We start from the raw sequence: 16013 nt of genomic DNA, 5'->3' as shown, positions 1-16013 counted from the left end.
TATGTTTGGGTGCTCACACCCAATGTGCTTCAAGGGTACATTGTTCCTGGTTTTAAACCTGTTTGTGTCCCAGTCGATGTTAGATTGAGAAATCTGTGCCTAGTTGATTAGCGGACGTCACAGGCAACGGAAATGGGCAGTTTTATCGGGATCCTGGACTCCTCACAGGTTTATGAATCTCCCCCCTCCCTTTCCGAACCAACAGATCAGCTTTAGCCCCCCAGTCACAATGTCAGCTTTAGCCCCCCAGTCACAATGTCAGCTTTAGCCCCCCAGTCACAATGTCAGCTTTAGCCCCCCAGTCACAATGTCAGCTTTAGCCCCCCAGTCACAATGTCAGCTTTAGCCCCCCAGTCACAATGTCAGCTTTAGCCCCCCAGTCACAATGTCAGCTTTAGCCCCCCAGTCACAATGTCAGCTTTAGCCCCCCAGTCACAATGACAGCTTTAGCCCCCCAGTCACAATGTCAGCTTTAGCCCCCCAGTCACAATGTCAGCTTTAGCCCCCCAGTCACAATGTCAGCTTTAGCCCCCCAGTCACAATGTCAGCTTTAGCCCCCCAATCACAATGACACAGGGTCTCTGCTGAGTGTGTTTTCTAATTTCAGAAATTGGAAACCGGGGAAGCGAATTGTAGATTTTGTGTTCGAGGGGCATCGGCAGGTGACAGGGAAAAATTGAATAATGATACTTTAATACAATAGCATTTATTATTGGATTATAGAGCTAATAATTACAACTGGAGCAGGTGCTGATAAGATTCATGATTACACCAGGAGTGAATTGAATAAGATCTGAATCATCTCCGGAGCCCCAGACAATCCTTCAATCTCTGTGCAACCGCTTAACAATAGCAGAGCAGAGGAAGCAAAGATTAGCCGCACAATTTCATCTTTCCCAAGTCTCCTTTCTCCAATTGCACTTCGAAGAACAGACATACATAAAAAATTAATATCGAGGAGCAATGATAAATGAACCACCCCAAAATATTACTCTTTTCATCCCAATTGTTTGTGCAATATTGCTCACGTGGGGCAATTTAATGTGGAGTTTTACTGCAACATAATTATTCTGTCCAATAGTTTAGAGGAAGGTAATTTGAAACAATCACTGAGAAAGTGAGGTAATCTCAGGAGCTGATGTCAGCGGGTGAGGAGAATGGGAGAGGTTGAAGTTGTAGCAGTTTGCAGTGAACAGGACATGTCCCAGCTGTGGGTGTGGGGGCCAGCCTTTGCATGTTTATTCTGGGATGCTTCAAGAAACAAGTTGCAGCAAAGCTGAGGTTGGAGACAGTCGGAGGGGAGGTGGGCTGGTGGTCTGGACAGATCCACCGTACGAGGAGCCATCAACAAACGGCTATCAGAACGTTCCGACGCTGGGGCCGGGGTTCTCCCCTACCCGGCGGGGTGGGGGGGGGGGGGGCGGAGAATCCCACCCTGGGTGCCCCCAGGGAACAATGGTCAGGAAAACGTGGCCTCCAGAGGAAAGACAGAAAACTCTTGCATTTCTATATCGCCTTTCACAAACCCAGGATTGACCGAGGATCAAACGGTACACACTGTTCACTGTAGGAAATACCACAGAAAATTTGTGCACAGAAAGATCCCAAATATGACAATGAGATCATGACCAAATAATCAAAATTAGGTTGATTGAGGTGTAATTATTACCAGAACACCAAAGACAGAAATGCCATTGAGTATTACACATTCACTTGAGAGGGAAACCTGAGTTCAGTTTAACATTTTATCTAACGCTGCACCTCAAACAGTGCGGGACACCCTCAGTACTGACCCTCTGACAGTGCGGCACTCCCTCAGTACTGACCCTCTGACAGTGCAGCACTCCCTCAGCACTGACCCTCTGACAGTGCGGCACTCCCTCAGTACTGACCCTCTGACAGTGCAGCACTCCCTCAGTACTGACCCTCTGACAGTGCAGCACTCCCTCAGTACTGACCCTCTGACAATGCAGCACTCCCTCAGTACTGACCCTCTGACAATGCAGCACTCCCTCAGTACTGACCCTCTGACAGTGTGGCACTCCCTCAGTACTGACCCTCTGACAGTGCAGCGCTCCCTCAGTACTGACCCTATGACAATGCAGCACTCCCTCAGTACTGACCCTCTGACAGTGCAGCACTCCCTCAGTACTGACCCTCTGACAGTGCGGCACTCCCTCAGTACTGACCCTCTGACAGTGCAGCACTCCTTCAGTACTGATCCTCTGACAGTGCAGCACTCCTTCAGTACTGATCCTCTGACCGTGCAGCACTCCCTCAGTACTGACCCTCTGACAGTGCAGCACTCCCTCAGTACTGACCCTCTAACCGTGCAGCACTCCCTCAGTACTGACCCTCTCACAGTGCGGCACTCCCTCAGAACTGACCTTCTGACAGTGCAGCACTCCCTCAGTACTGACCCTCTGACAGTGCAGCACTCCCTCAGTATTGACCCTCTAACCGTGCAGCACTCCCTCAGTACTGACCCTCTGACAGTGCGGCACTCAGAACTGACCCTCAGACAGTGCGGCACTCCCTCAGAACTGACATTCTGACAGTGCAGCACTCCCGCAGTACTGACCGACTGACAGTGCAGCACTCCCTCAGTACTGACCCTCTGACAGTGCGGCACTCCCTCAGTATTGCCCCTCGAACCGTGCAGCACTCCCTCAGTACTGACCCTCTGACAGTGCAGCACTCCCTCTGTGCTGACCCTCTGACAGTTCAGCACTCCCTCAGTACTGACCCTCTGACAGTGCAGCACTCCCTCAGTTATGACCCTTTGACAGTGCGGCACTCCCTCAGTACTGACCCTCTGACAGTGCAGCACTCCCTCAGTACTGATCACCTGACAGAGCTGTGCTCCCTGAGTACTGACCCTCTGACAGTGCGGCACTCCCTCAGTACTGACCCTCTGACAGTGCGGCACTCCCTCAGTACTGACCCTCTGACAGTGCAGCACTCCCTCAGTACTGACCCTCTGACAGTGCGGCACTCCCTCAGTACTGACCCACTGACAGTGCAGCACTCCCTCTGTGCTGACCCTCTGACAGTACAGCGCTCACTCAGCACAGACCCTCTGACAGTGCAGCACTCCCTCAGTTATGACCCTTTGACAGTGCGGCACTCCCTCAGTACTGACCCTCTGACAGTGCAGCACTCCCTCAGTACTGACCCTCTGACAGTGCAGCACTCCCTCAGTACTGACCGTCTGACAGTGCAGAACTCCCTCAGTACTGACCCTCTGACAGTGCAGCATTCCCTCAGTACTGACCCTCTGACAGTGCGGTTCTCCCTCAGTGCTGACCGTCTGACTGTGCAGCACTCCCTCTGTACTGACCCTCTAACCGTGCAGCACTCCCTCAGTACTGATCCTCTGACAGTGCGGCACTCCCTCAGTAGTGGCCCTCTGACAGTGCGGCACTCCTTCAGTACTGACCCTCTGACAGTGCAGCACTCCTTCAGAACCGACCCTCTGACAGTGCAGCACTCCCTCAATACTGACCCTCTGACAGTGCAGCACTCCCACAGTACTGACCCTCTGATAGTGCAGCACTCACTCAGTACTGACCCTCTGACAGTGCAGCACTCCCTCAATGCTGACCCTCTGACAGTGCAGCACTCCCACAGTACTGACCCTCTGATAGTGCAGCACTCACTCAGTACTGACCCTCTGGCAGTGCAGCACTCCCTTACTACTGACACTCTGACAGTGCAGCGCTCTCTCAGTACTAACCCTCTGACAGTGCAGCACTCCCTCAGTACTGACCCTCTGACAGTGCAGCACTCCCTCAGTCCCGACCCTCTGACAGTGCAGCACTCTCTTATTACTGACCCTCTGACAGTGCAGCACTTCTTCATTACCGACCCTCTGACAGTGCAGCACTCCTTCAGTACTGAACCTCTGACAGTGCAGCACTCCCACAGTGCTGACCCTCTGAGAGTGCGGCACTCCCTCAGTACTGACCCTCTGACAGTGCGGCACACCCTCAGTACTGACCCTCTGACAGTGCGGCACTCGCTCAGTACTGACCTTCTGACAGTGCAGCACTCCCTCAGTACTGACCCTCTGACAGTGCTGCACTCTCTCAGTTCTGACCCTCTGACAGTGCAGCACTCCCTCAGTCCTGACCCTCTGACAGTGCAGCACTCCCTCAGTACTGACCCTCTGACAGGACAGCGCTCCCTCGGTACTGACCCTCTGACAGTGCAGCACACCCTCAGTACTGACCCTCTGACAGTGCAGCACTCCCTCAGTACTGTCCCTCTGACAGTGCAGCACTCCCTCAGTACTGACCGTCTGACGGTGCAGCACTCCCTCAGTACTGCCCCTCCGACAGTGCAGCACTCCCTCAGTACTGACCCTCTGACAGTGCGGCACTCCCTCAATACTGACCCTCTGACAGTGCAGCACTCTCTCAGTACTGACCCTCTGACAGTGCGGCACTCCCTCAGTACTGACCCTCTGACAGTGCCGTACTCCCTCAGTACTGACCCTCTGACAGTGCGGCACTCCCTCAGTACTGACCCTCTGATAGTGCAGCACTCCCTTAGTACTGACCCTCTGACAGTGCAGCACTCCCTCAGTACTGACCGTCTGACGGTGCAGTACTCCCTCAGTACTGACCCTCTGACAGTGCGGCACTCCCTCAGTACTGACCCTCTGACAGTGCAGCACTCCCTCAGTACTGACCCTCTGACGGTGCAGCACTCCCTCAGTACTGACCCTCTGACAGTGCGGCGATCCCTCAGTACTGACCCTCTGACAGTGCGGCACTCCCTCAGCACTGACCCTCTTACAGTGCAGCACTCCCTCAGTACTGACCCTCTGACAGTGCAGCACTACCTCAGTACTGACCCTCTGACAGTGCGGCGTCCCTCAGTACTGACCCTCTGTCAGTGAGGCACTCACTCAGTACTGACCCTCTGACAGTGCAACACTACCTCAGTACTGACCCCCTGACAGTGCAGCGCTCCCTCAGTACTGATCCTCTGACAGTGCAGCACTCCGCAATACTGGCCCTCTGACAGTGCGGCACTCCCTCAGTCCCGTGCCTCTGACAGTGCGGCACTCCCTCAGTACTGACCCTCTGACAGTGCAGCACTCCTTCAGAACCGACCCTCTGACAGTGCAGCACTCCCTCAATACTGACCCTCTGACGGTGCAGCATTCCCACAGTACTGACCCTCTGACAGTGCAGCACTCCCTCAGTACTGACCCTCTGACAGTGCAGCACTCCCTCAGTCCCGACCCTCTGACAGTGCAGCACTCTCTCATTACTGACCCTCTGAGAGTGCAGCACTCCCTCAGTACTGACCCTCTGACAGTGCGGCACACCCTCAGTACTGACCCTCTGAAAGTGCGGCACTCCCTCAGTCCTGACACTCTGACAGTGCAGCGCTCCCTCAGTACTGACCTTCTGACAGTGCAGCACTCCCTCAGTACTGACCCTCTGACAGGGCAGCGCTCCCTCAGTACTGACCCTCTGACAGTGCAGCACTCCCTCAGTTCTGACCCTCTGACAGGGCAGCGCTCCCTCAGTACTGACCCTCTGACAGTGCAGCACTCCCTCAGTACTGACCCTCTGACAGTGCAGCACTCCCTCAGTACTGACCCTCTGACAGTGCAGCACTCCCTCAGTACTGACCCACTGACAGGACAGCGCTCCCTCAGTACTGACCCTCTGACAGTGCAGCACACCCTCAGTACTGACCCTCTGACAGTGCAGCACTCCCTCAGTACTGTCCCTCTGACAGTGCAGCACTCCCTCAGTACTGACCGTCTGACGGTGCAGCACTCCCTCAGTACTGACCCTCTGACAGTGCGGCACTCCCTCAGTACTGACCCTCTGACAGTGCAGCACTCCCTCAGTACTGACCGTCTGACGGTGCAGCACTCCCTCAGTACTGACCTTCTGACAGTGCGGCGATCCCTCAGTACTGACCCTCTGACAGTGCGGCACTCCCTCAGCACTGACCCTCTTACAGTGCAGCACTCCCTCAGTACTGACCCTCTGACAGTGCAGCACTACCTCAGTACTGACCCTCTGACAGTGCGGCGCTCCCTCAGTACTGACCCTCTGTCAGTGAGGCACTCACTCAGTACTGACCCTCTGACAGTGCAACACTACCTCAGTACTGACCCCCTGACAGTGCAGCGCTCCCTCAGTACTGATCCTCTGACAGTGCAGCACTCCGCAGTACTGACCCTCTGACAGTGCAGCACTCCCTCAGTCCCATCCCTCTGACAGTGCAGCACTCTCTCAGTACTGACCCTCTGACAGTGCAGCACTCCTTCAGAACCGACCCTCTGACAGTGCAGCACTCCCTCAGTACTGACCCTCTGACAATGCAGCACTCCCACAGTACTGACCCTCTGATCGTGCAGCACTCCCTTACTACTGACCCTCTGACAGTGCAGCGCTCTCTCAGTACTAACCCTCTGACAGTGCAGCACTCCCTCAGTACTTACCCTCTGACAGTGCGGCACTCCCTCAGTACTGACCGTCTGACAGTGCAGCACTCCCTCAGTCCTGACCCTCTGACAGTGCAGCACTCTCTCAGTAGTGACCCTCTGACAGTGCAGCACTCTCTCAGTACTGACCCTCTGACAGTGCGGCACTCCCTCAGTACTGACCCTCTGACAGTGCAGCACTCCCTCAGTCCCGACCCTCTGACAGTGCAGCACTCCCACAGTGCTGACCCTCTGACAGTGCGGCACTCCCTCAGTACTGACCCTCTGACAGTGCGGCACTCCCTCAATACTGACCCTCTGACAGTGCGGCACTCCCTCAGTCCTGACCCTCTGACAGTGCAGCGCTCCCTCAGTACTGACCCTCTGACAGTGCAGCACTCCCTCAGTACTGACCCTCTGACAGTGCAGCACTCCCTCAGTACTGACCCTCTGACAGTGCAGCACTCCCTCAGTACTGACCCTCTGACAGGGCAGCGCTCCCTCTGTACTGTCCCTCTGACAGTGCAGCACACCCTCAGTACTGACCCTCTGACAGTGCAGCACTCCCTCAGTACTGACCCTCTGACAGTGCAGCACTCCCTCAGTACTGACCCTCTGACAGGGCAGCGCTCCCTCTGTACTGTCCCTCTGACAGTGCAGCACACCCTCAGTACTGACCCTCTGACAGTGCAGCACTCCCTCAGTACTGACCCTCTGACAGTGCAGCGCTCCCTCAGTACTGACCCTCTGACAGTGCAGCACTCCCTCCGTACTGACCCTCTGACAGTGCAGCACTCCCTCAGTACTGACCCTCTGACAGTGCAGCACTCCCTCCGTACTGACCCTCTGACAGTGCAGCACTCCCTCAGTACTGACCCTCTGACAGGGCAGCGCTCCCTCTGTACTGACCCTCTGACAATCACTGCTTCAGCTGATTGTTGAATTATGCAAAGGGACTTGAATTATCGGAAACGGGCATAAAACAGCCACAAGTGTCTGGAGACCTGGAAAGCAGACGAGTGTTTGCAATAGGTCCATTCAGACAGAAGAAAGCATGAGTGAGAGTCTCAGTAGTAGACGAGCTGAGAAAGGGGTGATGACAATGGCGCCCTGTGGTCTTGGCGATAGAACATAGAACATAGAACATTACAGCGCAGTACAGGCCCTTCGGCCCTCGATGTTGCGCTGACCTGCGAAACCACTCTAAAGCCCATCTACACTATTCCCTTATTGTCCATATGTCTATCCAATGACCATTTGAATGTCCTTAGTGTTGGTGAGTCCACTACTGTTGCAGGCAGGGCATTCCACGCCCTTACTACTCTCTGAGTAAAGAACCTACCTCTGACATCTGTCTTATATCTATCTCCCCTCAATTTAAAGTTATGTCCCCTCGTGCTAGACATCACCATCAGAGGAAAAAGGCTCTCACTGTCCACCCTATCTAATCCTCTGATCATCTTGTGTGCCTCAATTAAGTCACCTCTTAACCTTCTTCTCTCTAACGAAAACAGCCTCAAGTCCCTCAGCCTTTCCTCATAAGATCTTCCCCCCATACCAGGCAACATTCTGGTAAATCTCCTCTGCACCCTTTCCAATGCTTCCACATCCTTCCTATAATGCGTCGACCAGAATTGCACACAATAACGTTCTGGCGATGACGTTGATGATGGAGTTGGAAGCTGAGCTCTGTGTCCAGTAGGATGTCGAGGTTGTGAACGGTTTGGTTCATTCTGACCCAGCGAGGGGTTGGGTGTGAGTGTGGGGGGGAGGGTTGGGGGTGTGTGTGGGGGTGGGGGGGGGGGTGGATGTGGGGGGGGGGGGTTGGGTGTGTAGGGGGGGTGGGGAGGGTTGGGTGTGTGTGTGTGGGGGAGGGTGGGTGTGTGGGTGTGTGGGGGGGGGGGGGTTTGGGTGTGTGGGGGGGAGGGGAGGGTTGGGTGTGTGTTTGGGGGGGTGGTTTGGGTGTGTGTGTGTGGGGGGGAGGGTTGTGTGTTTGTGTGGGGGGGGATTTGGGTGTGTGTGGGGGGGTTGGGTGTGTGTGTGGGGGAGGGTTGTGTGTGTGTGTGGGGGGGGTGTTGGGTGTGTGTTTGTGGGGTTGGGTGTGTGTGTGGGGGGGGTGGGGTTGGGTGTGGGGGGGAGGGGGGTTGGGTGTGGGGGGTGGGGGGGTTGTGTGTGTGTGTGCGGGGGGGGTTGGGGGGGTGGGGGGGAGGGGGGTTGGGGCTATGTGTGTGTGGGGGGGGGTTGTGTATGTGTATGGGGGGTTCGGGTGTGGGGGGGGTTGGGTGTGGGGGGTGGGGGGGTTGTGTGTGTGTGTGCGGGGGGGGTTGGGGGGTGAGGGGGAGGGGGGTTGGGGCTATGTGTGTGTGGGGGGGGGTTGTGTATGTGTATGGGGGGTTTGGGTGTGTGTGGGTGGGGGGGTTGAGTGTGTGGGTGGGGGGTTTGGGTGTGTGTGTGGGGGGGGGGTTGTGTGAGGGGGTTGGGTGTGTGGGGGGGGAGGGGAGGGTTGTGTGTGTGGGTGAGGGGGGTTGGGTGTGTGTGTGGGGGGTTGGGGGGAGGTTGGGAGGGTGGGGGGGGTTTGGTGGGGGGGGGGGCTGTGAGTGGTGCTGAGGGGGTAGGATTGTGGCAGGAATGGTTCCAAGCTTCACAAACTTTAACTGAAAGAAATGCCGGCTGCTCCTGGGGTGACTATTGTCCATGAGGCTGAGGAGGATTGCCCCTCCTGCTCTGGGGAAACAATTCTCAAACTGGAACCCTGCAGCTGGCAGAACCGTGGGCTAAGATTCTTTCCGAATAAATGAGATGATATTGCCGAGTGATCCTTGGAATTCAATGACCATGTTAACTGCGATATTAAACAAACAAAAAGACAACTTAATGATAGTTCACAGACAGGAGAGGAGGCTCTGGTTGAGTTCAAGCTGTTACCTTTCCAGCAGGTGGTCACAGGGCTGACCCTAACAATCACTCCATGAACCTGTTCAAAATCAGGAAGGGTTTGGATATCGGGTAAATGAGGACAATCTATCAGGAGGAAGGTCACCAACCAGGGGGCAGGAATTTAGTGTCATTGGGACAAGAAGCAGAGGCAACATCAGGAAACGTATTTTACACCCAGCGAGCTGTTGTGATCTGGAAGGTGCTGCTGAAAAGGCGGCGGAAGCTGATTCAATAATAACTTTCAAAAGCGACTTGGAGAAAGCCATGAAGGGAATTTGCAGGATCCACAGGGAAAGATTCCAACTGTACAGCTGTTTAATGAGCCAGGAGAGGCAGAATGGGCTGTGTGGACTGCACTATAAGATTCTATCATTCGATGGATATACAGAATGTGGCAATCGACAGTGGACACCTTGAGATTGAGAAGTATTCCCTGTGACGGGTGCTACCTGCTGGGGCACAGCTTTGGAGACCCCCACCCCCTCACGCGGTGGCACCTCCAGAGCTCACTCTGTGCCAGGGGGCGACCAGGCGGTGAGGTGGGGGCGATGTGTCAGAATGAGCAATTTCTCCAACAGGATCAGATCTGTGGCTGCTCATTTCACTGGCTGCCTGAGAGGACAGCTATCAGAGCTCCTCAAATACATCCTCACCTTTCGCCCATTTGAAACCGTGGGCATTTACAAAGGGCAGCCAGGGGAAGCCACGAGTCAGCTCGCCTCCTCCACACTTGCACTTCCCGGAATTTCCAGGCAGAGCACAGGAAAAGGCGTTTGGATAACTGTACCCTTTGTTTTTAAATGACTGTGTCCAGGGATTGCAATATTGATTACGCTGGCTTTAATAAATACACTCCTTTCAAATCACACCTAATCACCTTGGTGAAGAGAGATGTTGCTGTTTTGTGGATGATACAGAGGCTGCAATTCTCACTCAAGGTTCATGGGCAACAAAAGCTGACATTTCATCTCAATTCCACAATCGCTCTTTCTTCACTTTGAAATTGCTGACACAGTTTTCTGAAGGACCAAAGCACCGAGGAGGTGGGGGGAAAAAACCCAGCAGAACTCACCCTAGAAATGGAGGCAGTCCATCTTGGTGTTAATGACTCAGGTGCTGAGATGGTTCCAATGAGTTGCTTGTGGCATGTTCCAGTGAAACACAGAGGGTTGTCCAGCTTGTTCCAGGCGCACCTTCCCAGCTCTAAACAGAAATCACCCACACACACTCTCGGGATCAGCGGCAGCTCTCTGCTAACATGCCCCCAGCATTGACTGGAGCTGACAGATATCCCAGCCCGATCTCTCAACATACGCCAGCCTCCCGCTGCGGATTTGAACAACACAGACTGGAGAGAGAGAGAGAGCTTGACTGTCGGATGCACCGATGCAGAAGTGATAGGGAGGGGGAGGAGGAGGTTTAAAGAGCCGAGTGCCGAGATTCCCACAGAGCCCAGTCTCCATGCAATAGCCCAGTTCCTGAGCACAGCTTCATTATGCAATTGGCACAAGGTGCTTATGAATTAGATTATTGCTTGGCAAATATTTCTGTGTGAATGTGTGGGTGGGTGTCTGCGTGAGAGAGGGAGGAGAGCCTGAGTATGTTTGAGTGTGTGTGCGTGTGAGATATGTGTGTGTGTACATGATTGTGAGTGTGTGCATTTGAGTGTGAGCATGGGTTCAAATGTGAGTGTGTGCTTGCCTGTTTTTGTGAGAGTGAATGCATGTGTGAGTAGGTGTTTGTGGGTGTGTGCACATCAGTTAAAGAGTGTGTGTACATATGCATGAATGTGTGTGTTTGTGGGTGGGTGTCAGTGCAGGTGAGTATTGTATGTGTATTAAATTGTGTATGAGTATGTGGGTGTGTGTATATTCATGGGGGTGTGCGTGTGTTTGCGTCTGAGCATTTGTGTGATTGCATGTTAGTGTGTTTGTGTGTGTTTGTGCACATGTGTGATGTTTGTGCCACCCCTGTGTGTGTGCGTTTATGTGTGTGAATGTGTGTTTGTGTGTGGGTCTGTGTGTGTGTGAGTGAGTGTGTGGCCATGGGTGAGTATGTGTGTGTGTCTATTGGTGAAAGTGTGTCTTTGTGTGGGTGTGCAGATGGGTGCACCTATGTGAGTGTGTGTATAGGTGTGTGTGTGACTGTGCATGTGGATGTGTGGATGTTTCTGTGTGTGTGGGTGTGAGCAGCTGAGTGTGTGGGCATTTCCGGGTATGCGTGTGAGCGTTTGTGTGTGTGTGAGTGAGTGGCTGTTACTGGCTGTGTGTGAGTGGGTGTGAATTGCTGTGTGTGTGTGTGTGTCAATCTGTGTGTGGGTGTTTGTGTGTGTGTGTGTTTGTGTGGGTGTGCATATGGGTATAGGTGTGTGTGAGTGACTGTGCCTACGTGTGTGTGGGTGGGAGTTGATGCGATTGGTTGTGAGTGTGCATGTGAGTCTGTGATTGTGAGAGTGTCTGTGTGTGTGTGGGTGTGTGTGTGTGTGTGTGTGCGTGTGTGATTGTGAGAGTGTCTGTGTGTGTGTGAGTGGGTGTGCATGTGGGTACGCGTGCGTGTGTGTCTGTGGGTGTGGGTTGTGATTGTCTCTTGAAGGGCAACACAGCAGATTAAGGGTCACCTGGCCTGGGGACCAATTGGGACTCAGAGTGGGGAATCACCCCAAGGGATAGAGCCCCTTTGGCAAAGAGACATTTTGGGAGAGAGCTACAGCCATGGGGCTGCTGTACAATTCTTATTAATAAATACCTTTTGTGTTCACTAATAATGTTTATGAAAGTGCATCTTTACATCTGGCGATGAGGACAAATTATCCTAACATTGCCTCTGCCCTGACACCCATGAGTATCCAGTTTTAATTGGAGTCTGAAAAATAAAGTACTCAGCAGAATGCCTCTCTTTGGGGGAATAGATGCATTTGACGCCTCCACGGAGGACTGGACACAATACATCGAGCACTCTGGCTGTTATTTCCAGGCAAATGAAATAGGGGAGGCGGAGAAACACAAAGCAATTCTCGTAAGTGTGGAACTCAGACCTAGAACCTTATTCACGATCTTACAGCCCCGAGTACGCCCCGCTCTAAATCATTGAGTGAGCTCGTAGATTTAGTGAAGGTTCAATTGCAACGTGAAGCATTGGTCATACTCCAGTAATTCAAATTTAATTTGAGGGTGAGCGCCCCAGGCAAATCAATCCCGATTTATATTGTTAAACTGGAGCAATTATCGGAGTATTGAGATCCTAGAGCCACCTTAAATGACATGTTACAGGATAGGTTAGTCTCTGGGGTGAACAATGATACTATTCAATGCAGTTTGCTTATCAACCTCGATGCAAGTTCAAAACAAGCAATGCAGATAGTGCTGGCCGTGGAAAGCGCTGGTAAAGGTGTACAGGAGTTGCAGAGGGCACAAAATGATGCCATTCGCCAGTAGGACAGGCACCTGCAGCCAGCTGTGAAGCCAAAACCACTGAAGCAGCCGCAAAGTGGGAAACAATTTCAGCCACCAACAAAACGAAAAGGTACAGAATAGAAATAAGGGGAATGTTACTGATATGGAGGGAGCCACACTCCTGAATCATGTCTGTTTAAGGAGGCCGAGTGTTTTTATTGTCAAAAATGAGGACATTTGATAAAGCAGAGCTAAGTCAAGATCATTGAGTAATTAATCAACAAGGTGATACAAGTATACAATGTGGAAGTGTTTAACACCAGCGATTCTGGCATTCACTCTCTGTTTAATGTAAACACAGGTAAGATAGACCCCATTACTGTAACGTTCCAGGTAAATGGGAAGTCTCTGAAGATGGAGGTGGATACAGGGGGCATGAACCACTGAGATGGGCGAGCATGCACTTCAGTACTGCGGTGAATGGTTACTGTACCCTTAACCCATGTGGGTGATGCCCCTTTAAGACTGGGTTTGGAACCCTGGGGGACTCCACCTCCGGCTCCACCCATCAGGAAGCCGTATATAAGGCGACGCCCTGTAGGCGGCACTCAGTAAGCACACGTCTCGTAGCTGGCTAGTTCGCTGCTTATTAAAGCCTTCATTTGCCATTCCACATTCTCGTGTCGTTACTGAGGGTACTACAAGTACCTAAGAGAGGGAGTCCAATCATTGAACTTGAAGAGCGCTTCTGCCAAGTTCAAGACTTATACAGGAGAAGCAATAAAGGTAAAAGGCACTCTGGGTCTACACTCGTTGGAGTTTAGAAGGATGAGGGGAGATCTTATTGAAACTTACAGGATACTGCGAGGCCTGGATAGAGTGGACGTGCAGAGGATGTTTCCACTTGTAGGAAAAACTAGAACCAGAGGACTAAAGGGACGATCCTTTAAAACAGAGATGAGGAGGAATTTCTTCAGCCAGAGGGTGGTGAATCTGTGAAACTCTTTGCCGCAAAAGGCCGTGGAGGCCAATTCACTGAGTGTCTTTAAGACAGAGATAGATAGGTTCTTGATTAATAAGGGGATCAGAGGTTATGGGGAGAAGGCAGGAGAATGGGGATGAGAAAAATATCAGCCATGGTTGAATGGCGGAGCTGACTCAATGGGCCGAATGGTCTATTCTGCTCCTGTGTCTTATGGTCTAACGGTCTCACACAGCTCCCAGTGATAATAGTGCGGGGTGAAGGAACAAGCCTTCTCGACTGCAATTGGTTTGATGAAATTAAGTTGAATTCGCTCAAGATTTTACAAGTGCGGGAGGGAGACTGTCCGAATTGATGTGAAAATACGAGAGCATCGTCTATGATGAATTAAACAAAATCATAGGGCTTAAAGCTAAGAAGTCGAAGGTTGCAGAGGCCACTTCCTGATTCTTTAGGGCAAGACCTGTACCATATGCCTAACAAGAGAAAGTAGATACTGAGTTAAACAGATTGTAGGTATCATCCAGTTAGTTCTGTTTTTGGAATGGGCAGCACCTATAGTCCCTGTATTGAATCCAGACACGATAATTCGCATTTGTGGTGATTATAAGTTAACAATTAATCGGGCTGGCAAGCTGGATAAATATTTCATCCTGAGAATCGGAGACTGGTATTCAAAGCTGGCAGGAGATAAATCTTACACAGAGCTGGGCATGAGTCACGCATACCAGCAACTCAAATTAAGTGATGTTTCCCGGGGACATGTCATGATAAACACACACAGGTTTCTATTGCAGTACACATACCTACCTTTTTGTGTGTCTTCGGTTTGTGCAATATTCCAATCAAAAGTCTGCTAGAGGGGCTACCACGGGTTTTAGTCTATCTTGACGATGTCCTTGTAACTGGATCAACACTGGTTGAGCATCTAGCAAACTTAGAGGAGGCATTAAAGAGATTTCAGGAGGCTAGGGTTCACTCCAGAAAGAGAATGAACCTTTCAAGCCACTGAGGTGACCTCCCTGGGGCACTGTGTGGACCCACATGGATTACACCCCGTTGTATACCCTTTATCAAGGTGAGAAAGGAGACCTGCCCCCAGAAACACAACTGAACTCAAATCATTTTGGGGGATTGTCAGCTTCTATGGAATATTTTACCAATCGTATTGATGATTTTGGACCCCTTGCATATTGTGGTAAAGAAACACCATTGTTAGTCTTGGAAGGTTCCCCAGGAGAAAACTTTCACCAGAGTAAAGCAATCCATGCATTCTTCAAACCTCGACCCACCTAAAGAACTGATATCACCCTGCGCCGACTCCCCATGTCGAGTTGGTGACCTGCTGACCCATGGGGTGGACAATGGCCCTGCGTGAACCATGGAAAATGTGGGAAGAACCTGCTCAGAGCTGAAAAAGATGACTCACAAATGGAGAAGGAGGGACTATCAATAGTCTTTGGTGTCAAGAAATTCCACCAATACCGACACGGTGGACACGGCCATCATTTCTTTTTTTTTAAATTTAGTGTACCCAATTGTTTTTTTTCAATTAAGGGGCAATTTAGCGTGACCAATCCACCTAACCCGCACATATTTGGGTTGTGGGGGTGAAACCCACGCAGACACGGGGAGAATGTGCAAACTCCACACAGACAGTGACCCAGGGGCGGGATTCGAACCCGGGTCCTCAGCACCGTAGTCCCAGTGCTAACCACTGCGCCACCGTGCTGCCCTTCGGCCATCATTTCTGACCACAAACCTCTCTTTGGTCTCTTCAAAGAGGACAAGCCTGTCCCCGCTGATCACCTCAGCCAGACTTCAATGATGGCCGTCAATTCAGTTCACCTATGAATCTTGGAAAGTCCGAAATACCTGATTGAGCTGCTTTCGACACAACTGATGTCGCCATGGAAACAAATGGTGATGAATCACCTGTGCCAGACGAGGTACCCGTTATTGCAGTTCCTGGTAACGTCGGTCCTCTGGAAACATCTCAGACAACAGAATTTGCCATTCCACAAGAAACTGAAAACCCCTCAAAGACTCGATATACAATTGTCCAATTAATGTTTTATATTTGGTTTCATTAATATTTAGGACTGAGTGAATTAGTTACTGAAGATTGTATAAAGCAGTTAAAGGGGCAGGGATGTGGTGATTGTCCCTTTAAGTGCAACACAGCAGAGTAAGGGTCACATGGCTTGTGCGAATGTGACCAATCAGGACTCAGAGTGTGGTATCACTC

The 16013-nt window shown here is 51.9% G+C and overlaps 1 protein-coding gene across 1 annotated transcript in view; it reads right to left on the bottom strand.

The window, feature by feature from the left end:
* The window catches only part of LOC140388648 (G-protein coupled receptor 22-like), a 460597-nt gene extending 449782 nt beyond the window's left edge, over positions 1–10815 (bottom strand). The window contains exon 1 of the mRNA XM_072473117.1: positions 10464–10815. The gene's annotated coding sequence lies outside the window, so the exon portion shown is untranslated. The remainder of the gene's footprint in view (positions 1–10463) is intronic.
* Between the last annotated feature and the right edge of the window lie 5198 nt (positions 10816–16013).

The sequence above is a fragment of the Scyliorhinus torazame genome, chromosome 13 (assembly GCF_047496885.1).
Source record: "Scyliorhinus torazame isolate Kashiwa2021f chromosome 13, sScyTor2.1, whole genome shotgun sequence".
Classification (NCBI taxonomy): Eukaryota; Metazoa; Chordata; class Chondrichthyes; order Carcharhiniformes; family Scyliorhinidae; genus Scyliorhinus; species Scyliorhinus torazame.
Note: the sequence above shows the minus strand (reverse complement) of the source record. Positions and strands in the feature narration are given on the sequence as shown.